This window comes from Sorex fumeus, unplaced genomic scaffold (genome assembly GCF_029834395.1).
Source record: "Sorex fumeus unplaced genomic scaffold, SorFum_2.1 ptg000024l, whole genome shotgun sequence".
In the NCBI taxonomy this organism is placed as follows: Eukaryota; Metazoa; Chordata; class Mammalia; order Eulipotyphla; family Soricidae; genus Sorex; species Sorex fumeus.
The window spans coordinates 14,841,587-14,864,922 of NW_026606081.1; positions in this window are offsets into that span (position 1 = coordinate 14,841,587).

The following is a 23,336-nucleotide window of genomic DNA, read 5'->3' on the forward strand; positions in this document are numbered from 1 at the left end:
ATGATACCATATGTGGAGCTGGGGATTGAACCAAGGTCAGCAGCATGCAAGGCAAGCCCCTTCCCTTCTCTGGCCCACCATTAGATCTTTTTAATAAATTATTCCTGCTACCAGACAAAATGACCATTATAGTAAAATACTATAATGCTGCTGCTTTGCACATCAGTTCTGGAAATTGGCAGATTTTGAGATCTTTCAATTTTTTTTTGACCTTTTGGGTCACACTCAGCAATGGCCAGGGGTTACTTCTGGCTGTGTACTCAAGAGTTACTCCTGGTGATGCTCGGGGGACCCTATAGGATGCCAGAGATCTCACCTGGGTTGGCTGCATGCAAAGAAAATGCCCTACCCACGGTACTATTGTTTTGGCCCCAGAAATTCAGATCTTTCAAGTTTGCAAAAAATTTTGCATTTTTGATGAAAGCTAGCTGAAATTCAGCTCAAGGTGTAGATAATGACTGTAGGATAAGATTGGTTTTTCAGTCCTTTGCCCTGTGGAGAGAGTATCTGTTGTGGCCCTAGACAGATCACGAGACCTTTTCCCATCTGGATTTCCACAGTGGGTGGATGGAAGCAGGTGATTACTGTGCAGCTGCCCTCTTTAACCCCCCCCCCCCCCCCCATGATGCTATGGTTTGCAGGCTATGCTGCAGTTACCTTTCTGTAGCTATTATTTGGGGCTGATTCCAGGTCTCCCAAAACCCTTTCCTTCTTTTGGTAACACTGTCTACCCCTCTCTTGCTCTGGGTAACTGTTCTTCAGTTCCGGCCTCTCCCAACAATACAAAAACATGACAACAATTGTCTTGTAATTGGACTGGCAGTCACTGATTTCTCTGGACAGCTGTGGCACCCAAGGATGACCAAGCCATTTCTCTCTAAAGCTCTCTGTGCTATTACTGACAAGGATATTTCTCTTTCTCCCCTGGAACTCTAGCCATAAGGATCTGGCCCAGATCTTGTCTGTGTGTACCCTAATTTATAAAAGAGTGGTTGAGCAAGACTCCAGGTCCAAGACAGATGCCAAGCTGGGAGGATGGGGCAGGTTCCTTCCAGTGTCTCGGAAGTTAGCAGCCTTATCTTCTGGTGCTTAGAGAAGTCAATTACTTGACCTCTTAATTCCTGTAAGTTTGAAGTCTTTGTCATCTACACTCAAAAAATTATGTTTTAATTTTTTTAATTTTATATTGCTTTTCACAACTAATTGGCTAATAGAATTATCAAAAAAAATACTTAAGTGAAAGAAGACTTGACTATTGTCATATCTCACCATGGGCTCATTACATCTTTGTCTGAAGGTTTACAGAGCTGATGTTCTCTTCTGTATTATGATATTTGTTTATTGAGCTCAGTTGGCTTCTGTGTTGCTTTCCCATCTAATTTGGTGGCTCCTACCAGGCTGTCAGAACTGGAATTTAGAGGTATCGAGTGGCCGCATGTGCAACGATATGCCCCAAGAATGCCAAGATCTGTGAAACTGGGCTGACGGTGGCTGTGGGGTGTAGGTATGGCTGCTGGGGACTCCAGATAGATGGGACTGGGGGGAGGTTGCCCACCCCCAGTTCCAGAAGACGTCAAAGGTTGAAAACTGGTGTACCTAGAATTTTCCTGGGTTTTGTGTCTCTGCAGAGATTAGTCATAAAGCAGTAGAGTTGGACCACCTGCATGATTTGTGTGGCAGCAGCCATGGGGTGTGGGGACTTGGCCCACCCACCTCCCAAGGGTGCCCCAGCGTTTTCAGGCAGGAGACTGGTATACCTGTGAATTTTTGTGGCTTTCCTTATCCTAACATCTCGTCTGAGATTAGTCAGAAGTTTGTAAAGCTGGACTGCTCTACACCCCAATTTTTTTTTCTTTTTGAGTCATACCCAGTGATGCTCAGGGGTTAGTCCTGGCTCTACACTCAGAAGTTACTGCTGGCGATGCTTGGGGTACCATATGGGATTCCAGGGCTTGAACCTGGGTCAGCCATGTGCAAAGCAAACGCCTTACCCACTGTACTGTTGCTCTGTACCCCCGACAAATATTTCTAACCAGTACAATTCTCCACCTTTCTCCAAGTGGCAGCACTCTATATTTCAATCAAATTGAAATTAGCGAAAATAATTTCACTTTAAATAAAATTTTATATTTAATTAAAAAACCATAATTTACAAAGTTAGTACTTTTTTTTAAAATTAAAAATGTTATTGCCGTTTAGGTAGTTAGATTACTTAGTATTGAAATTTGGGGTTTTTTGTTTTGTTTTGTTTTGTTTTGGGGCCATACCCAGAGCTGCTCAGGGCTTACTCATGACTCTGTGCTCAGAGCTTACTCATGACTCCGTGCTCAGGGATTACTCATGGCTCCGTGCTCACTTATTCATGTCTCTCTGCTCAGGGACACCACCAGGCTTGAGACACCACCAGGAATCTGTCCCAGCTCCCTTTCTCCCTTCTTGGTGTCTGTCGCAGGCCTGGTCTCTTGCTCAACCCCTCTTGAATGTCTGGGGTCCTGTGTCCGAGGCAAACACTTTTCCCACTGTATTCGCACTCCAGCCTCTGTTTATGGTTTTTGTTTTTTCCTTTTTTACTTACTCTACAGGCTCTTAGCTGCATTTACCAAGAACTCACATACTCAGACCATACTCATGCCACTGGAAGTTCCCGCGACTCCATCTTCCAGACAGTCACTCACATCCTCCGATCTTCCAGGCCTGTTCATGGTTTTTATGAACAAAGTTACCCACCACTTCACCATCACGAGGGTGTCCACGACCCTCCACCTCTATCCTTCCATCACTTCTAGTCTTCCTCTTCCTCCCCCCTCCTCCTCCCCTACTTCTTGGTAGTCTCAGTTTTAGCCAAAATCCAAGGGTTTCTCATAACATGATACTGTCCATTCTCTTGTTTTGTTTGTCTGTACACCATGGATGAGGGGTCACCTGCTCTTTGTCCTTTCCCTCTGACTTTTTTTGCTTAATAAGACCCTCTCCAGTTCCATCAAGTTGCAATACCCTGCAAGACTCTTCTTTCCTTATATAAACTATATATAGTTTATATATAGCCGACTATAAACTAGGTGAAAATGAATCTTAGGATTATGACAACAGACCATGCTCTTAGATCTTTTGCCCTAAGGTAGTCATAACCAAATGACAGAGTCTTCTGTCACTGCTGTAAAACACTGCGGTTTCAACTTTTGTACACTGAGGGTTTTGTTGTTGTTTTTTTCTGTTTGGGAGGCCACCCGTGGTGTTGCTCAGGGTTTACTCTTGACTCTTAAGGGCCACTCTTGAGGATGCTTGGGGGACCATGCTGTTCCGGGATTCAGCCACAGTTGGAGCAATGCAAGACAAGTTCTTTGCGCCCGCACCATCTCTCTGGCCCTGTGTGCACTGAGTTTTAAGAGATGGAGAATCATGAACCTAAGAAGTCTCTTCCTCCTCAAAAACATCAGAATATCTGAACTATTTTTCTAAAGAAAGAAATCAAACAGGAAGAAAGTATTATGGAAATAACTCTGGGTAGAGCTTCTAGAGTGAACTTCAGGGATGAGGTGCAGGGTTGTCATTAGGTGGAGATGTAAATGTGCTTTCCCAGATGGCATCTGCAGGGAAGCAGGAAGAGGGTGGAGTGGCTGCAGCTCTGAGAGCTCAGACTTAGCAGCAGAGAATTCCCCGTGAATTTCAATTCCCAGATGCAGCCCCCTGCAGCCTTGGGTCCCCATGGCAGGGAAAGGGCGGATTCATGTTTGGGAAGAGTTGCTTGAAAATTCTAGAAAGTGGAGAGACTGTATAGGGTCTGCAAGAGGGAAGGAAACATGTACAAAACCCCTTATCTGAGGCCCAAAAGGAAGCTGCCGAGAGAAGTCTTTCTGCCTCACTAGTAAGAACAAACTTACAAAACCCAAAGGAAATCTCCAAACCTGAGCTTGGTGTGTGGCAGAACGTGTGAAAGAGAGAAATGGCCGTGAGTGGCTGAGACCACTCAGTTTGTGCATGAGAGGTTGGTTTCTGAGAGAGAACACCAGCTAAAACTTCTCTCCACCACAGATTTGCAAAGATAAATAAGGTTGTTTTCCATTTTAAGTAAAGTAAAGTAAAGGCTCTCCTGTTGATCATCAATTTGCTCGAGCGGGCCCAGTAACGTCTCCATTGGAGACTTTGTTGTTACTGTGTCTGGCATATTGAATACATCACGGGGAGCTTGCCAGGCTCTGCCGTGCGGGCGAGATACTCTCGGTAGCTTGCCGGGCTCTCCGAGAGGGGCGGAGGAATCGAACTCGGCTGCGTGCAAGGCAAATGCCCTACCGCTGTGCTATCGCTCCAGCCCATTTTAAGTTTAACCTATATGCATTAAAAATGGATTGCATTTTAAAACAGTAAGTTTGAATCCTACCTTAAACATGACATATTCAATTCCCAAGACTTTGGTTCCCTTTGCCCTTCTCGTACCATTACCAAAGCAACAGCAGACTCACAGTTGGGATTTGAATCACACAAATACAATTTTCATGGCGATGCACTAAAAATACATTAAGAATTAAAACTTCAACTCTGCCATAAAAGATTGTTTAGTAAGATTACTCTGTGCTCAACAATTTGGGTTATTATAAGTATAGCTCTGGTGGGTTTGTAGGATCCAGACATATAAATATGTTATTGTTTCTCATACTTTTCCCCAGTGCGCTAAGGTTTTCTAAGGTTACAGTTTGACCCTGAGAGTTATCGTTGATGTGATCTGGTCCAGCCTCCTTGGAAACTAAGGGTCAGATGAATGCCTGACTTGCTGAGGTTTGCAGGCATGTTCATGGAAGAGCTGGGCTACCTGGCAGATCTCTGGGATGCCACATCTGACTCTACCATGGGTCATGAGCAACTCTGCGCCACACCAGCATCCTGACAGGACAGTTTTCCAGAGGATAGAAAAATAGCTCCATCAGAAAGGATTTGAATGAACAGGCCCAAGTGAAGCAAGAGAAGTCACTTTCATTTCCAGTAAAAATGACCAGGGACTCACTTCCAGTCACCATCAAGATGTTGCAAATTAAATACCTGTAATTGCATTTCAAGTTTCAATAGAAGTTGAAACTTGCATCACACCTTTCATCTGTGAGTTCTGAAAATACCATAAAAGTAGTGTGAGGAATTCAGTTTAGCAGATGGGGAAACTGAGGCATTGACTGGGAAGAACCAAAATTGCCCAAAGTCATGCAGGAGGGGAAACTGAGCTCACAGCCTCATGAGTAATAGAATCAAATAGGTTTGATGTATAAAAGTGCCCCAGTAACTCTTCAATTCACCCTCGGTATAGAGTTGCGGTGCATGAAGGCCCACAGGATGACAAGAGAATCGCAGTCAGACTCAGCACAACTCTGTGCCACACTCTGGTCTCTCATTCACACAGCCAAACTGTGTGGACTGAGCTGAAGAAAAGACTTGACTAACTTCCTTGCTTTCAGGTTGCAAGGTCAGACTTCTTTCCTCCCCTAGGTCACGGCTGGTTTTAGAAGGCAACAGTTATCTTTCTGGAACTGTGAAAAGACCAGGAAGGAGAGACAGATGGGAGAGAGAGGAAGGAGAGAGGGAGGGAGAGAGAGGGAATAAGAAAGAGAGAGAGAGAGGGAGGGAGAGGGAGAAACAGAGAGAGGGAGGGAGAGATAGAGGGAGGGAGAGGGAGAGAGGAAGGGAGATAGAGGGAGAGAGGGAAGGGGAAGAGGGAGGGAGAGAGAAGGAGAGAAAAGGGAAAGAGAGGAAGGGAAGGAGAGGAAGGGAGAAGGAGAGAGAGGAAGAGAGAAGGAGGGAGGGAGAAAGAGAGAGAGCAAGAGAGAGTAAGCCTTCACCGGATAAGGAACATGACCAGCAGCCTTCTTCCAACCAGGGATTCCCCCCGGGAATGTCCCCAAAGTCCTTCCAAATAACCAGGCAGCATTTGGTAGCTACTAACCAGCTCTTGCTCCAGTATATTACTCTTCTGAGAGGTTGTGTGTGTTGGCATGTGTTGGGTGGGGCAGGGGGAAGCTCCCAAGCAGTGTTAAGGAGCCCAGGGGCTACTCCTGGCAATTCTCAGCTGCTCTGATGATGCTCGGGGCCGCCATGTAGAGATACAGCAATGTTCAGGACCACGAGGTCCTGGGAACTGCACTGGCTTTGCACATACCTTAAGCCTTGAACTGTACCAGTGCCAGCTTGATTCTCAATGGCATCTTCCACAACTTGGAGACTTGGGATTCTTCCCTTTACAGATGCCCTGAAACAAAGAATCCTCTCTGACTTTTCCCTTTCAATATTTTGGGGCAGCTCTAAGAGACGGCAGGTAACTATATCTCAGTGGGAAGCTGTCCCACACCAGAGCCACCCTTTATCTTCACCAGGTTCACAGAACTTTTCATTCCCAGACCCCCCCCAAGACCCCAAACACCACCCATGTTTACATTTTGGCTCAGTCTACGTGTTCTTTCCTGCCTAAGGACCACGTGCTCCATCACTTCGTGGCCAACATGCCCGGCCTCCTTCCTCTCCCTCCAGCTCTTCTGGCCTCTGACTCAGTTCAACCCAACTTGGCTGGTGGTATAGCAGGGAACATTTGAAAATATTGGCCTTTGCCAACACCTTCTGACATGGTTTCCTCGTTCTATATTGAAAGTTCTCCAGCACTGAGTAGCCCAAGAGCCACCAATGTTCCTTATTACTCATCCTTTCTTACCAAGCGTTTCAACAAATGTTCCCTGGAAACCGGTTTAGAATCCATTTCGTCCAACATTTTACTTTTCTTGTTCTTCTCCCTGGTGAAAAAGGGCCAGGAAGCAAGGTGCAGTAATTGGGTTTGGTAAAAAAGCAAAATAAAAAACCAAAGAAGCTGTAATCCCTGCCCTGCCTCATATTGAAACTAGAAAGTCCAGTCTACCCAGTGACAGGGGTGAAAAATAAACAACTATATTTGGAGAAAAAAAAAAAACACGAACCAACCAAAACTATTATTGTTCTCTTTGTCTGGCTCTACTAAAGTTTGGGAGGATGAATTTTCCAGATAATTTTTCCATTTTTTTCCGTAGGAAAAACCTTTGAAAGGTCAAATCATGCTACCTTCTTAGGTTGTGTCTGACTCATGAAGTTGGTCATTCTACCAAATGTTAACTGATGACCATAACTCAGGAACTTTGCTAAATTCTGGAGATCAAGTGGCTCCTGTCCCTTGGAGCTGAGAGTTTCAGAGGATACGATGAACTGGTGGCTCTTACCCACCTATGTCGAATCAGTCAGCTGGCTGGCGTGCTTGTAGATGAAAGATTTGTGGGGTTACAGAATATTAGGTGAGGATGTAGACTGTGAAAGAGAGATCATTTCCCTCTTCGAGGTTCTGGCCTGAGAGCACCCTCTCCCTATAATAAAAGACAGGTCATCGAGAGAAAAGAGAAATCTGGCAGGATATGGCCCCCTGTGCCCATGGGAAGGAACTGATGAACTCCCACAGATGACCTGAGTCACCACTTTAAACACCATCTCCAGGGGCTGGAGTGATAGCACAGCGGGGAGGGCGTTTGCCTTGCATGAGACCAACCCAGGTTCAATTCCCAGCATCCCACATGGTCCCCCAAGACTGCTAGGAGTAATTCCTGAGTGCAGAGCTAGAAGTAACCCCTGTGCATCGCTGGATGTGACCCAAAAAGCAAAAGTAAATAAACAAACAAACAAACACCATCTCCAGCTAAAGATAAGATGTTGGGGACTCGGACCAGTTCTGGGAAGTTACCAGGGAGGCACCAGGAGGAAGGGGGTGGTTGCCTTTGCGGACTGAAGTCATCGCCTTCTTCACGGATATATATTCTAGAGTTTAGTCTTCTACCCCTTTCCAGAGCAGAGAGGGAGGTGTCTCTTGGCAAATGGAGATTCACCTTACAAATGTATCTTTCAAAAAGATACTTTTACTTGTTTTCAGAATTTCTCCAGTACTCCTTGTCACTTAAAAATAACCACCACAAAATTATCCTTCCGCCAGAGGCACATTTGGGGCCGGTATAGTTTATGCTCCCTTCCAGCTGTTCAACAGTGGTTGAGATTTAGTGGTTTAGTGGTTCTATTAAATCTGAGAGCAGCAGTTTCCTGCCTTTGTGTTAGCGGCCTCGCCAGCAGGAGGCGCCAATGTGCACTTGACGGGAGAGAGTGACTCGTCCTGTGGAGTAACCTCCAGAAGGGCCTTGCTCTGGAGACCATTTGCACCAGCTTTAGATGGGGCAGTGCTACAGCCAGGCCCACGATGGACTCTGTGTCGTGTACCTCATCTTACTGAATACTCACAGTTTCCTGGGCAAGTATGATTTGGTGGTTTCTACCTTCTGGAGGAACAGAGATTGAGGGATGGAAAATGACCTGGACAATAACTCGTGTTACCCTGAGCTAAGATTCGATGACTCCAGACTTCTTGCTTCTCTGCTCAACAGCTCACACTCTTCTTTCAAATCTTAGGAATTAGGGGTGGAGAAGGAGAGAGAGAGAGCAGCAGGGAAGGTGCTTGTCTTGCACGTGCCCTACACAGGTTTGATCCCCGAGCACAGAGCCAGATGTAAGTTCTGAGCACGGCTGGCTGGGTGTGCCCCGTCCTCCCAATATGAACCTTATAAGTTGATAGCTACAATGAAAAACTGTCATGGTCATTCTTTTGATAGAGGAGATGGACTTTTGCAAAGAGACTGTGCAGTGGTACGTCTGTCTGAATGGAAGTCCCCCACTTCTTATCTGGGGGGCCCTCCCAGAGTTGTCCCAGGCTCTGCTGCTCTTTGAAACATGTAGGTACCTACATCAGTTTCAAAAGATGCTTTTTACATCTGGATTTACTATTTCTTTCTTTTTCCTTTTCTTTCTTTCTTTCTTTCTTTCTTTCTTTCTTTCTTTCTTTCTTTCTTTTTTTTTAACCCCAGTTCAGACCACAAGAAAAGCATCACCACAAAAACATGAGTAAAAGAGAAATGCTGTCAGAGCACTCAGATGGGAATTGTTATTTAGAAACCACGTCCCTGAGCTCCACTTGTTCTGCCTCTCTGATTCAGTTTATTTCCAATTCTCAAGACAATGTAATAGTTTGTCATACCCTGAAGGCGAACATCAACAACAAAAACACACAAAAACTGTACTTCAAAGCACAGAAACTTCTTGTAACTTAAAAGAAATGATCAAGCAATTGAATATGAAAATGAGTCAAACTTATTTTTTTAAAAAACAATTTGAGGCCTATTGAGTGAAACAAAAGAAATAATTAAGTTTTTTTTTCCTTAAAAAAAAAACACCAGATTGTTTTGGAAGGAAATCAGCCTTTTCTAAGAAACCCTATGTTTGCTGAGTGTGGTCAGGTGGTTGCAACATGGACTTACAAATGTAGGATTTATCGTCTCCAAATTACCGGTGTCTGATGGGCCATAAGCACCCATAAGTTGTCTGTGAAGTTGATGACGTTCGCCTGTTACATTCCTGTGAGCATAACAATATGATGTTTTAAACTCCAAGTGCTTGTAAGATGATAGGAATTTGGAGTCAGAATCCCCCTGCCACGAGGTGGCCTAATGGTAAATGTGTGATATAAACAATGCCGGGGAACACAGGCGAAATGCGAGAAGGAGGGGTGTCCAGGGGGACTCAGGGCATATATGGGTCACCAGTGGACGCAGGTACCACAGCCATCAGGCCCAAGGCCAGTTCTTGGAGGGAGCGAGGGAGACAGGTGCAGGGAAGAGCTGTGGGTCGTCCCAGAGTCTGAACTGCAGGAGAGCTGGAAGGATGAGCTGTCAGTAAAAAGGGGCTATGAGGCGTGAGACAGAGCAGTCAGCATAGTGATTTTGGATGTGAGGTTTGGGGAAAATGTTCTTCTTTTTCCCCAGAAAATAGGAATAATAATATTTAGCTCATAAGAACATTAGAACACATTTTTTTTTGGCTGGAGCAATTTAGAGCAACATCTGTTTTTTTTTTTCCTTTTTTTGGATCACACCCGGTGATGTTCAGGGGTTACTGCTGGCTCTGCACTCAGGAATTACTCCTGGCAGTGCTCAGGATGCCAGGGACAGAACCCGAGTTGGTCGTGTGCAAGACAAATGCCCTCCCCCCTATACCATTGCTCTGACCCCAACATCTGGTTCTTAATATGTGATGGATAAAAGTTATTTATGAGGGAAAAGATTATTTTCTCAATGCTAATGAGGGTAACTGCATTTTTATTGATTTATAAGAACTGGCTGTATACTAGAATCAGAAGCGTGCATGTGATATTCATTTTTTTTTTAGCTAATGAGCTCAGGGCTCACAACTCTAGAGTCTCACTCAGACCTGCAACGCAGCATACTTCGGGAGAGGAGCAGCTTCAGATACGTTTAATGGAAGTACCAAAATCCTCAGACACACCAGGAGGAGTAGGAAAGCCCTTAGGGTAGTTGTAAGTATGCCCCAGTTAAGCAACTGTGATGGCCAGTAAGAAATTCAGCTGCAAGCCAGGGAAATAGCTCAAATAGAAGGCCTTGCATGCTGTTGCACATGGGAGGCCCTGAGTTTGATCCTTGGCACTCCAAACACTGCACTGCCAGGGGATCCCCAATCCGTTGCCAGCACGCTGGGCCCCAGCAACCCCCTAGCCCTGCTGGGGAGCTCCTATTTTCTGAAAAGAAAGAAAGGAACTCAGCTGGGTTTACTTAGTGATGAGCTATGCCTTTGTCAGAGATGACCCGACTAAGTACATGTACTGGTTTAGGGTATTGCAGCGAATTTTAATGCTTGTTGGCTACTGCATGTTTCTCTGAGTGCTCTGCAGTTCCCCTGTATATGAGTGAGTGAATGACTCAGATAGACCTGGGTCCCAACAGGATGTCGCGCTGGAAGGGATACACTTAGATGGCAAGTGCCAGAAGTTGAGACAGCTAGTAAAGATGCCAGAGATTCCCTTGGAATTCTGGGCCATTCCGCCTTTCTTGGCTTCTTGGCGTCCTGTGATCCGACCAGCTCTCAGGGGTTTTTTTAGTCAAGCGTTCCCGGCCCGTTTCCTTCTTTTGCTTGGCTGCTAACTCCCACGTAGACTTCAATGGTACAAGACTGTCAACAGTTCATAAAAGGATCAAACACCTTAAGATGTTGTATACAAGTTCCAGTGATGTTTTCAAAAACGCTTCCTCTCCTAGTTCCTCATAGATAACCTTTTGGCATACTGTGAAATAATTTGGATGGCAGATAGCCAGTCCTGACTCGAGGGAAATTTTTCCACCCACTTGTTGTCATCATCCATGGTTCGGTTGGAAGACATTTATTTCATCAATGGAACCTTGTGATATTCTTGTTAGCAACCTTCCTCTTCCCTGGAAACAGAGGTCAAGGAAAGTCCTTTCAAACGAGGCTAATTGTAAAGGGTAGGTTTGCTTTCATGTCTGCCTTTATGGTTCTTAACTATTTCTCCCCGAGGAGAAGCGATTGAAAAATAGAGCTCTCCTCTCTAATGGTCCCTGATTCTGCCGGGCCAGCAGAGTTCATAGTGAAAAAGAATTTCAAAATGAAGGAAATATTGCCGTTTTTTTCTGTCCATTTCCAACTCCAAGGCTAAATATTGATCGAGTGCTTCAAGGGGTCTCAGCAGATAAGAAGTAGGAGCATTTTGTTGGCATTGTATCCATGGCTAGTGGGGGTTCTTGCTTTCTGGGGCTTGAGGCAGGGAATGGAAGAGCCACCACAGGAGGCCAGTCTGATCCACTGACTTAGTCTGGTTAGTCTGGAAGAAACTTTCCCTTCAGACTTCTTTAAGACCCTGAAGTTCTTCTCAGTTGGAATTCCTGTTAGGACAACCAGCAGAAAATTGCCTGAGTGACTATTTTCTCACTTTTTCCAAGGAAAGCAGAAAGCTAGTACCATTATGGGAGATGCATGGAAGGGCAATGTGTACAAAATGAATTTATGTGTGTGGTGGGTGCTAATAGGGATTGTTCCCTGGTTGAGGAAGGCTGTTGAAGTGACCCTCCAGTTAGACAAGCCTGGGGTCCGGAGAATATTACAAATTGCCTCTCCAGGAAGTGCAGGTGATTAAAATACATGGTTTAAGAATAAATGCTTCAGGGCTGGAGCAATAGCACAGCAAGTAGGGCATTTGCTTTGCACGTGGCTGACCCAGGTTCAGTTCCCAGCATCCCCCAGGAGTTATTCCTGAGTGCATGAGCCAGGACTAACCCCTGTGCATTGCTGGGTGTGACCCAAAAAGAAAAAAAAAGAATAAATACTTGAATGTATTTGAAGCTTATATCTACATAGTCATAACATTGTAAGGAAAATTATTACAGACAAATGTCAAGAAGCATCTCAAAATCTTTTTTGTTTGTTGCTTTTGCACCACACCTAGTGATGCTCAGGTCTTTACCCCTGCCCTGGTGCTCAGGGACCAGTCCTGGTGGGGCTCAGGCGACCATATACCATGCTGGGGACTGAACCAAGATTGGTGGCATAAGAGCCCAGCTCTCTACATGCTGTACTATCTCTGAACTGTCTCTCTGGCCCTCAAAAGTCTTAAGCTTTAGAAGGATGGTCACAACAAAAGGAAACAAAATATTACCCTTTTGGCTTCAAATGGCTTAAATTGAGCACATTTCTACATTAATTCTTGATTTGTTCTTCTTTTCAACAATACGCACGTATTTTGTTGAGCACTAAGTTGATGATGTGCATTAGAGGCCCATGAAGTGTTTGAGCTCTAAATGGGAGTCTGCGGTTCGGTGCCCCTAGACCATGGATGGAGGAGACCAGATCTGCCAGGGGCAGAAATGGATGTACCAGGAATTGAGAAAATGGGGTCTTCGTGAGTTAGTTATCAGCTATGTTTACAGATCAAAGGAAGAGGCTAATGCGGCAGGGTGACTTTTCAAGGCATCTAGTGAGAACTGCGTGAGGTAGAATTGAGTTTTGTGCTTGTTATCACTGTGTGGGCACTGATGGCAATGGTGCTAACGAGCTTTGTGTTTGAATATGCGACTCCAGTAAGTGATCCAAGTGAGGGCAGTGCTCAGGGAGCACGCCTGGCAGTGTTTGGGGGCCCCGTAGGTTGTGTGAGTTGGCTGGGTGTAAGTCCAGCACCTTAGCCCTGTATTCTCTCTTCAGCCCGAAATGGGTGCTTCTTTATAAATGAAACAAACAATTGATATTTTTATGTATGCTACATCTCAGAAAAGATTCCTTACTATAAAACTGGAACCTAGAACCAGTCTGTCCCTGCAGAAATAAGGGCACATGGTTTGAGATACATTTGGTAGTTAAAAAGGCGAGCTGTGAAGTCAGGCTGACTAGATTAAGGACCAGCAGTTAGCTTCTTCAAATCAATTCCTGTGTGTGTGTGTGTGTGTGTGTGTGTGTGTGTGTGTGTGTTTTGGATCACACTTGATTGTGCTCAGAGCTTATTTCTAGTTCTGCACTCAGGGAGCATTTCTGGCAGTGCTCCTGGGGCCTTATGGGATGCCGGGGATTGAACCTGGGTTGACCATGTGCAAGGCAAATGCCCTACCCGCTGTCCTATTGCTTTGGCCCTGCCCCCTCTATCTCTCTTTAATCTATAAAATTAAGACAAGAGAAATGTAAAGCTGGGCTTATAAAAAGAGCAAATGAGACGACATAGTCTGGTGTGTGGTGAATGTTGAATCAGTCTTACGAGGCCGTGATACTGATGATCGAAAGTGGTTCTGAGCTGAGATGTGACTCATGCCTGGCCTTAGTAAGGCAGGAGAACATTCCAAACCCATTTCTTTGACAGTAGGATGCAGAGAGTCAGAGTCTTGAGGACCGATGTCATGCTGCATGGTTCCCAGGGCCTCCGTGCAACTAGCCTGCTGGATTTAAGCACATAAGTACACATCTGTTAGCTTTTCTAGAAAGTAACCCACGAGGAAAAGAACTTTCTTTTTCTTCCTTCCTGAAATTTAAAAAAAAAATTTTTTTTAAACTTGGCCTTTCCATTTCTTATTTCAGACAAATATCTTCAGGATCAAATATGTACTTGACCTTAATCAAGTAATACATGACTTAATAAATGGACCAGCCAGTTAAGAAGTCTTCTGTGACCTGAGCTTGCTGTGGTCAAAACAGAGAAGTCTCACCTACTGAACTGATGTTCAAGTGCTTTAGGAAGCATAACCTGGACCTATCTGGAGGGCCTGCCATGCTAACCAGTGGTATAGGCTTGCTTTAGGAACTTCATCTGTTTTCTTAATGTCAAAAGCAGAAGTCTCACTGTGATCAGGAATAAAGATCACAGAGACTCAGGATTCAGTTCTCAATTAGTACCAGAAATGAGGGTCTCTCAAGTCAGACTAGAGATTCTGGAGGACCATATGGAATGCGTGGGAAGGAACCTGGATCAGCCACTTGCAAGGCAAGTGCCCTACCTGCTGTACTATCATTCTGGCCCTCAAGGCCATTTTTCTTAAAACTTTCTTCATTCGTTTTCTAGGAGTACCTGAGGAGGTTAGTGGAGAAAAATCTGGGGAGAGTCTCAATTCCTCCACCGTCAATGCCTATCCAAGTGGCATTCCATCCTATCCCTTGTTCCTTGTAGGTTTCCATCACATCCTTCCCTTAGCTGTCAAACTCTTTTTCTTTTTTCTTTTATATTTTTAAAATAATTTTTAATTTTTTTAAATTTATTTATTTATAGAATCACCATAAGATAGAGCATTACAAAATTGTCCATGATTGCGTTTCAGTCATACAATATTCCAACACCCATCCCTCCACCAGTGTAATTTGCCAGCACTAGTATCCCCCGTTTTCCTTCGACTCCTTCAAGCCACTCCCACCCCAGCCTGCCTCTATGGCAGCCTCTCCTCTCCTCTCCTCTCCTCTCCTCTCCTCTCCTCTCCTCTCCTCTCCTCTCCTCTCCTCTCCTCTCCTCTCCTCTCCTCTCCTCTCCTCCCCTCCCCTCTCCTCCCCTCCCCTCCCCTCCTCTCCTCTCCCCTCCCTCCCCTCCCCTCCCCTCCCCTCCCCTCCTCTCCCCTCCCCTCCCCTCCCCTTTTCTCCCCTCCCCTCCCCTCCTCTCCCCTCCCCTTCCTTCCTCTCCTCCCCTCCTTTCCCCTCCCCTCCCCTTCCTTCCTCTCCTCCCCTCCTCTCCCCTCCCCTCCCCTCCCCTTCCTTCCTCTCCTCCCCTCCTCTCCCCTCCCCTCCCCTCCTCTACTCTCTCTCTTTCTCTCACTCATTAGGCATTATGGTTTGCAATACAGATGCTGAAAGGTTATCATGTATATCCCTTTACCTACTTTCAACACTCATGTCCAGAGTGATCATTCCAACTAGCATTGTTATAACGGACCCTCCTCTATCTTAACTACCCTCCATCTCCCACACCCTTGACCAACCATTGACTAGTCCTCCCGACCCGTTTTTCCCTGCCTTGGATATTAGTTTCATACTGGGTTTTTTTATATCTCAAAAATAAATGAATTTCTTATTAAGGCACCATCATTTAGTTATTCACGATTTCAAGCACACACTATTTAGCACCACTCCCATCAGCAGTTTCAACTTCCCTCCACCAGTGTCCTCAGGAAGATGAGTAGGTTATAAAGGATGAGCTCTTTCTCTCTTTCTTTGTGCCTGGTGGCAACTATCTGTGAAAACCAATAGAGACATTCTTCATCCTCCCTGAAGGCATCATTCTGTCCTTGGATTTGGGTCCGTTGGGTGGAGCAATAGCACAGCAGTAGGGCATTTGCCTTGTACGCAGCCGGCCTGGCTGAGCCGGGTTCGATTCCTCCACCCCTCTCGGAGAGCCTGGCAAGCTACCGAGAGTATCTCGCCTGCACAGCAGAGCCTGGCAAGCTACCTGTGATGTATTCAATATGCCAAAGACAGTAACAAGTGTCACAATGGAGACGTAACTGGGCCTGCTCGAGCAAATTGATGAACAACGGGAGGACAGTGCCACAGTGCTACAGTGGTGGCCCTGCAACCTCAGCAACTTAAGTTGAAGTGAACTTGTGAACACGCAGTTTGTCTGGCTCTAGAAGAATATCATTGAGGCTCTTCCACTTTTGGGGGGTACATACCGAAAGTTGCTCAGGAACTACTCTCAGTTTGGTGCTCCGAGGTCATTCCTATGATACTCTGGGGGTTATGAGGTGCCGAGGATCAAACTCAGGGCCTCAAGCATACAAGACAAGAGCTCCGCCAATGAGACATCCCAGGCCCTCTTTCTACTCTTTAAATCCCTAGACAAAAGTAAAAATAACCATCAAGACGTTCTGTCCATTCTGTACCATGCATGCAGGCATACCTATGGACTTGTCATCAGCTCCTGGTTTAGCTGAGGGGAAGTGTCAAGGGAGAGAGTGCCAGTGCCCTCAACTCCTGCTCAGGAGTCAGCCGGGGTGGCAGCATGGTTGGCTCTCAGATGCAACTGCACATAAACAGAGGGAAAAATGAACTCTTTGTACATCAAGGCTAAAAAGATCCCAGAGAAGGTTCTTGGTCAGTTTCAAGCCGCTGTGCAAGCCGGTCACCCGCATCAACCAGTGCCCATCCCCCAGGGACACAGGCCAGCCCAGCACGCTCTGCCTGTGCCCGAGGAGACTGCCCCTCGCTCAGGCACTTTATTTCTGGGAGCTTTGGGCAGCTTTCCAGCAGCCTCCAGTTCTTCTGGCCTTTTGTCCCTCACAGAGAAACGGCTGTCCCCCTCCCCCCCCCTCCCCCCCCCCCCCCCACTGCTCTGGGATCACAGACGCTCCTGCCCTATGTAGACATGCACATCTCACGCAAAGAGGAGGGAGCTCACTCAGGGTTGTCTGACGTGATGCCGGGCCATGAGGTTCTCCATTGGCATGGTGGGGGGTACATTGTTTCCTTGAACACCTGCAGGAAATCCCAATCATCTCTATGAGCAATCCCAAAGGGCTTAGAAAGGAGCCGTGTGGTGCTGATGGAAGGTGGGCAGGAGAACAGAAGATTCTTCAGGCTGAGGAACTGCTGAGTAAGATGCTTTTATGATGGATAGATGTCAGGGTATGTCTGTTCAAGCCCAGAGAGTGTACGAGCCCCAAGAGTGAACCTAACTATCATTATGGATTTGAAGTAATCATGATAGGCCACCGCCATGTCCCTCTTTGTTGGTGATAGGGAAGGCGGTGAACATGTGGGTAGAGGGGATGAATGGGAAATCTTCATTCCGTGTGTGTGTGTGTTGGCATGTGCGTGTGCCTGGTGCCAGGGATTTGATCCAGGTCTGCTGCATACAGCTGACTGATCTTTCACCGAGTGACATCCCTGTCCTTTATTTTTGTTACTCAGAAGCATAAAATCATTGAAAGAAAAGGGTAATCTCAAGATTTGACTCTTCCATTTACGTTTTTGTTTGTTTGTTTATGGTTCTAACCCGATGATGCTCAGGGCTTACTCCTGGCTCTGCACTCAGGAATCACTCCTGGCAGTGTTCAAGGGAACTTATGGGCTGCCAGAATTGAACCCAGGTCAGCTGTTTGCAAGACAAGTGAAGTGCCTTCCTTGCTGTAGTACCATCCCTGTCCTTCTTCCATTTACTATGCAATGACATTGAAACAGCTCATACTCTGAAATCACATTTCCTCATTTGATCATTTCCTCATTTGATCCTGCAATTAATTGATTGTCCATTTATTCTTTTTGAAAATTTTTTTCCACTTTGTTTCAATACTTTGGTTTAAAAAGTTGTTTATGATGTATTTATTACAGACATTCAATATACCTTCCCCAATCCCAACCACTGTGACCTTTCCTCCACCATTGTCCCCATTTTCCCAACCAACCCCAAAGCCTATCCCCTTGGCAGGCCCAATGTAAGTTATTTTATATTTCTTGTTACAACTGAATGGTTATTAAAATCATGGTCCTCCCGTTGTTCATCGATTTGCTCGAGCAGGTCCAGTAACATCTCTATCGTGAGACTTGTTGTTACTGTGTTTGGCATATCAAATACATCATGGGGAGCTTGCCAGGCTTTGCTGTGCAGGCGAGATACTCTCGGTAGCTTGCCGGGCTCTCCGAGAGGGGCGGAGGAATCGAACTCGGGTCGGCCATGTTGGCCACTTGCAAGGCAAATGCCCTACTGCTGTGCTATCGCTCCAGCCTAAATTTTCCAGTAAAAGAAATTTTCCAATCACCCAACCCCATCAGAAAATGGGGCAAAGAAATGAACAGAAACTTTCGCAAAGAAGAAATCCGAATGGCAAAAAGGTACATGAGAAAATGCTCTACATCACTAATCATCAGAGAGATGCAGATCAAAACAACAATGAGATATCATTTCACACCACAGAGACTGGCCCACATCCACAAGAACAAAAGCAACCAGTGCTGGCGCAGATGTGGCGAGAAAGTGACCCTCCTTCACTGCTGGTGGAAATGCTGGCTGGTCCAACCCTTTTGGAAGACAGTATGGACGACTCTCAAAAAATTAGAATTTGATCTCCCATTTGATCCAGCTATAGCACTCCTGGGAATATATCCCAGAGAGGCAAAAAGGTATAGTTGAAGTGACATCTGCAATTCTTTGTTCATTGCAGCACTCTTTACAATAGCCAGAATCTGGAAAAAACCTGAGTATCCGAGAACAGATGACTGGTTAAAGAAACTTTGGTACATTTACACAATGGAGTACTATGCAGCTGTTAGAAAAGATGAAGTTATGAAATTTACATACAAGTGATACTACATGGAAAGCATCATGTTAAGCGAAATGAGTCAGAAAGAGCGGGATAGACACAGAAAGATTGCATTCATCTGGGGAACATAAAGCAACAAAATGGGAGGCTAACATCCAGGAATGGCTGAGATTAGGAATTTTGCTCCATGACTTGAAGGTCAGCCACATGTGCTAGGTGAAAAGGAAGCTCAGATAGAGAGGAGAGCACCAAATAAAGGGTGTTGTGAGACCCTCCCAGGGTGGGAGAAGCATGCTAAAAGTAGTCTGTAGACCAAACATGATTGCCACTCAAGGCCTCTCTTGCAAAACACAGTACCCAAAAGAAGAGAGAGAGAACAAGGGGGAATGCCCTGCCACAGAGGCAGGGTGGGATGGGGTGGGGGGGGATGGGGGGTGCAAGGGATGCTGGGACCCGTGGTGGTGGAGGATGGGCACTGGTGGAGGGATGGGTACTTGATCATTATATAACTGAAACCCAAGCACAAAAGTTTATAAGTCTATAACTGTACCTCATGGTGTTTCACTAATATATATATATATATGTATATATATATATAAAGAAATTTTCCAAATTTTACAGTAAAAGGAAATCTGTGAAAATTGTCACACCTCACCCTGGGGACACTAAGTCCCATCTAGTGTACTCAACACCTTGGTTTTTACTAAGCTATTGTTGCAGGACAGAAAAGTAGGCAATGCACATGTGGTGGACTGATAAATAAAGGAACTGGAATATTCTGACAGGAGCAGAAACTCAAGGAATACATTTTAAAAAGAGAGGAAGGAGCCAAAAGCCCAGGAATTTAAGTACCACTTGAAGAGGGGAAAAGTCTAGAAAATCGAATATCCCTTCAGAGTCCCAGAGGAACCAGAATTCTCACACTTTTACTTAAGCCCAAAGAGATAATTCCAAACTCCTGGCTTCCAGAACTTAAGAGGAATGAATGTATTATTTTAAGTTACTTATCTTTGAAAGAAAGAATAAAACCAGAAATATAGTGCAGGGGTTAAGGCACTTGCCTTGCATACAGTTGACCCTGATTTGATCCAGGTACCCCCTAATCCCCCAGCAGTACCCAGAATGGCCACCAAGTGCAGAGCAAGGAGTATTCCCCAAGCAAAGTCAAGTGTGGCCCAAACCACACTCACCATCCACTAAAGAACAGATTTCTGTTGAAAAGTACAACCAAGAAGTTCCAGGGAGACTGTGTCCCCACAGTGCTAGGGTCACTGCACTCGGCCTGAGCCCCCTGGTGGGCTCAGAGGGTCCCTGTGCTGGGGGATGGAGGGCACTGGTTTGTTGATGAAGACAGGCCTGCAGCCACACTGTGCCAGAATGCAGAAATAAAGCGGACAGAAAAATCCATTTAGGATGGTATTGGCCAGCTCTAAATTCTATAATAAAATCTCAAAGATTGGTGGTTTAAATTCTCCCCATTCTGCAGGCTGGGAAGTCCAAATTTAAGGTGCCTGTTGATTTCGTCTTGTGAAGTCTCTCTTCCTTGCTTGTGGATAACCACTTTCTCTCCATGTCTATGTGCTGTGATAAATCAGAAGCATCATCTTGTCCTGTTTCTGTTAATCCTATCACGGGACCCACACTCATTACTAAATATAGCAACACCCCACCCCACCCCCCAAGGCCACCCCGTCAAGTGCCATCAGGCTGAGTATTCGAGCATCCATATGTGATTGGGGCCATCCTACGGGAAGAACAAAATGTTCCATTTCTAACAAGGGTATGACAATAACAGCCGTGAGAGTAACATTAAGATTAAGAGATTTCTATTGGATTCCACGTCAAGAGAATTAGTAAAGTGAAAAGAATAAACTAGTATTTAATATCTGGACATTTGTTCTGAGACAAACATGTTTACTTGATTTTCTTCATGAATCCTCACCAGAAGCCCCATAAGGGAGATACTTCCCCTATTCCATAGATGAGGAAACTGAGACTAGCAAACAGCTCAGATTGGCAAAGCAAATGTCCTGCTCTTCCCCAGGCCTCGGTGAAGATTCCCTGGGAATCCTGGGGCTCTCGGGGTGAAAGGGACCTCTAACACATTTACTGCTCTTTTGGAGAGAACAACACTGCAAAGTCAGAAGCAAAGCGTGTTCCTGGGGGCCTAGGCCGAGTGTCCAACGTTGTGACTGCTGTTGGTTGAGGTGGAAAGACACGGAGTATGGGTTTTCTTTCTGACTCCTGGCCCTGAGAGCATAGTTCTTTCTTCCCGAGGGGCAGAGATGCAGCAAGCTGTGGATGGGTGAGCTCGGGCCAGCCTATGCTGACACAGATTCCAGGGAAAGTCCCTGGCAGCCAGGTGTGGCCCAGGGTGCCCACGAGTCCTGCCTGCTGTGGACCCCGATTCCCTGGGAAAACTTGGCCTTCGCTTCTGTCTGCTCAGTGCTCTGAGTGGGAGGGTCAGGGAAACTAGAAGGGCAGGAGGGAAAATTGATGTAGGTGAGTAGGTAAGAACATGCCATATGGGGGCGTCTGGGTCAGGATGTTGAACACATCTTCTGAACAAGGACAACAACAGGGATGTTAATTTGAGGCTTCTCAAAAGACAACTGAAAGGAGAGCACTTATTTGGGTGTTTATAGTCTGACATGTTACTTTAAAAAACAATTCTCATTACTTTATAGTCACATGCATTCAATCCTTTATAATGTCAAATAAAAGGGAAATAATAACACCTTATGTTTGCATATTGCTTTATAGCTTACTAAGCACTTTTACAGACATGATCTCATTTGATCCTGCCGGTAATAGTGCGAAACAGCCAAGGAAGGTTATTATTAATCCCATTTAACAGATGAGGAAACTGAGGTTCAGAGAGTTGCTCCAGATTTCTCAGCTGGGATGTCAGGGGCCAAGGCTGCAGCCCAGCGTAGAGGATGGAGAAGTGCTCTGTGAGGGATTATGAAATCACAGAGTGTGGCGGCCGAGAGTAGAATATTTTTTTTAAATTTTTTTTTATTAGTGAAACACCATGAGGTACAATTGTAGATTTACAATTTTTTGTGCTTGGGTTTGATTATACAATGATCAGATACCCATCCCTCCACCAGTGCCTATTTTCCACCACCATGGATAATATCCCTCCACCCCCATCCCCCCATCCCCCCCTGCCTCTGTGGCAGGGCAATCCCCTGTGTTCTCTCTCTCCTTTTGGGTGTTGTGGTCTGCAAAAGAGGCATTGAGTGGCAAACATGTTCAGTCCATAGTCCACTTTCGACATGCATCTCCCTCCTGGGAGGGTCCTCCAAACATCCTTTATTTGGTGTTCCCTTCTCTGTCTGAGCTGCCCTTTAGAGTAGAATATTTTGTATTTCACAGATTTTGGACTCACATTGTCTTAAGAGACCTCGAAGCCACTGCGACACAATGCAGTGACATGCGGTGAGGATCAGGGGTGAATTCTCTGCAAATTAGGAAGGGCAGGTACAGGTTTGAGGCAAGTATAATTTTCATCATTTGTTGCCATCAAAGGCAAGTTGTGCTAATGAAATGCAAGGTCAAGAATGCCTTAGAGGGAGTGCAGATAGCTAAATAATTTTAATGCTGCTCTTATCTATTTAGGGGAAAAAAGGAGGAAAGAAATATGGATATGAGGAAAAATAACAAAGTAGATTGATATTCTGAAAAACTCTGATGATCAGAGCTTGGGCTGGAGCGATAGCACAGCGGGTAGGGCATTTGCCTTTCACGTGGCCAACCCGGGTTCGATTCCTCCATCCCTCTTGGAGAGCCCAGCAAGCTACCGAGAGTATCACACCCGCACGGCAGAGCCTGACAAGCTCCCCGTGGCGTATTCAATATGCCAAATTCAATATGCCAGTAGCAAGTCTCACAATGAGTTTGTTACTGGGACCTGCTCGAGCAAATCAATGAACTGGAGAACAGTGATACAGTGCAGTGACAGATCAGAAATAATCAAGTGTTTCTGATCTCCCCACAAGACGCACACAAGTAATTTCAGCACACACAAACTTCTAGGCTGAACTATGATAATGTCTACATAATTGGAACTGTAGATTTTTTTCTGATCATGACACCAAGGCAAAAATCATGCAATAAAAGATTTCAAGATATGATTTTGTAAAATTCAAGAATTTCTCATTTTCATTCAAAATAAAAAGGAAATGCCCTAAACAATTTTTTTTTAATTTTATTGAATCAGCATGAGATAGTTACAAGCTTTCATGTTTGGGTTACAATCACACAATGATCAAACACCCATCCCTCCACTAGTGCACATTCCACACCACCAATATCCCCGGTATACCCCCCCTTCCCACCCTCCCCCGCCTTCATGGCAGACAGTATTTCCCATACTCTCTCTGTCCTTTTGGGCATTATGGTTTGCAATTCAGATACTGAGAGGTTATCATGTTTGGTCCATTATCTACTTTCAGCACACATCTCCCATCCCAACTGGTTCTTTAAGCCATCATTTTCTTAGTGATCCCTTCTCTATTCCAGCTGCCTTCTCCCCTCTGCTCATGAGGCAGGCTTTCAGTTATGGAGAAATCTTCCTGGCCAGTGTATCTACTATCCTCAGGTGTCAGCCTCAAGTTATGTTGGCCCTAAACAAAATTTAACCCAGAAGGGTGAACTGGAAAAATATTTGAAAAGTTTGTAAATGTCTTTGTTTTCATCTGACATGTTAGTGACAGTGAT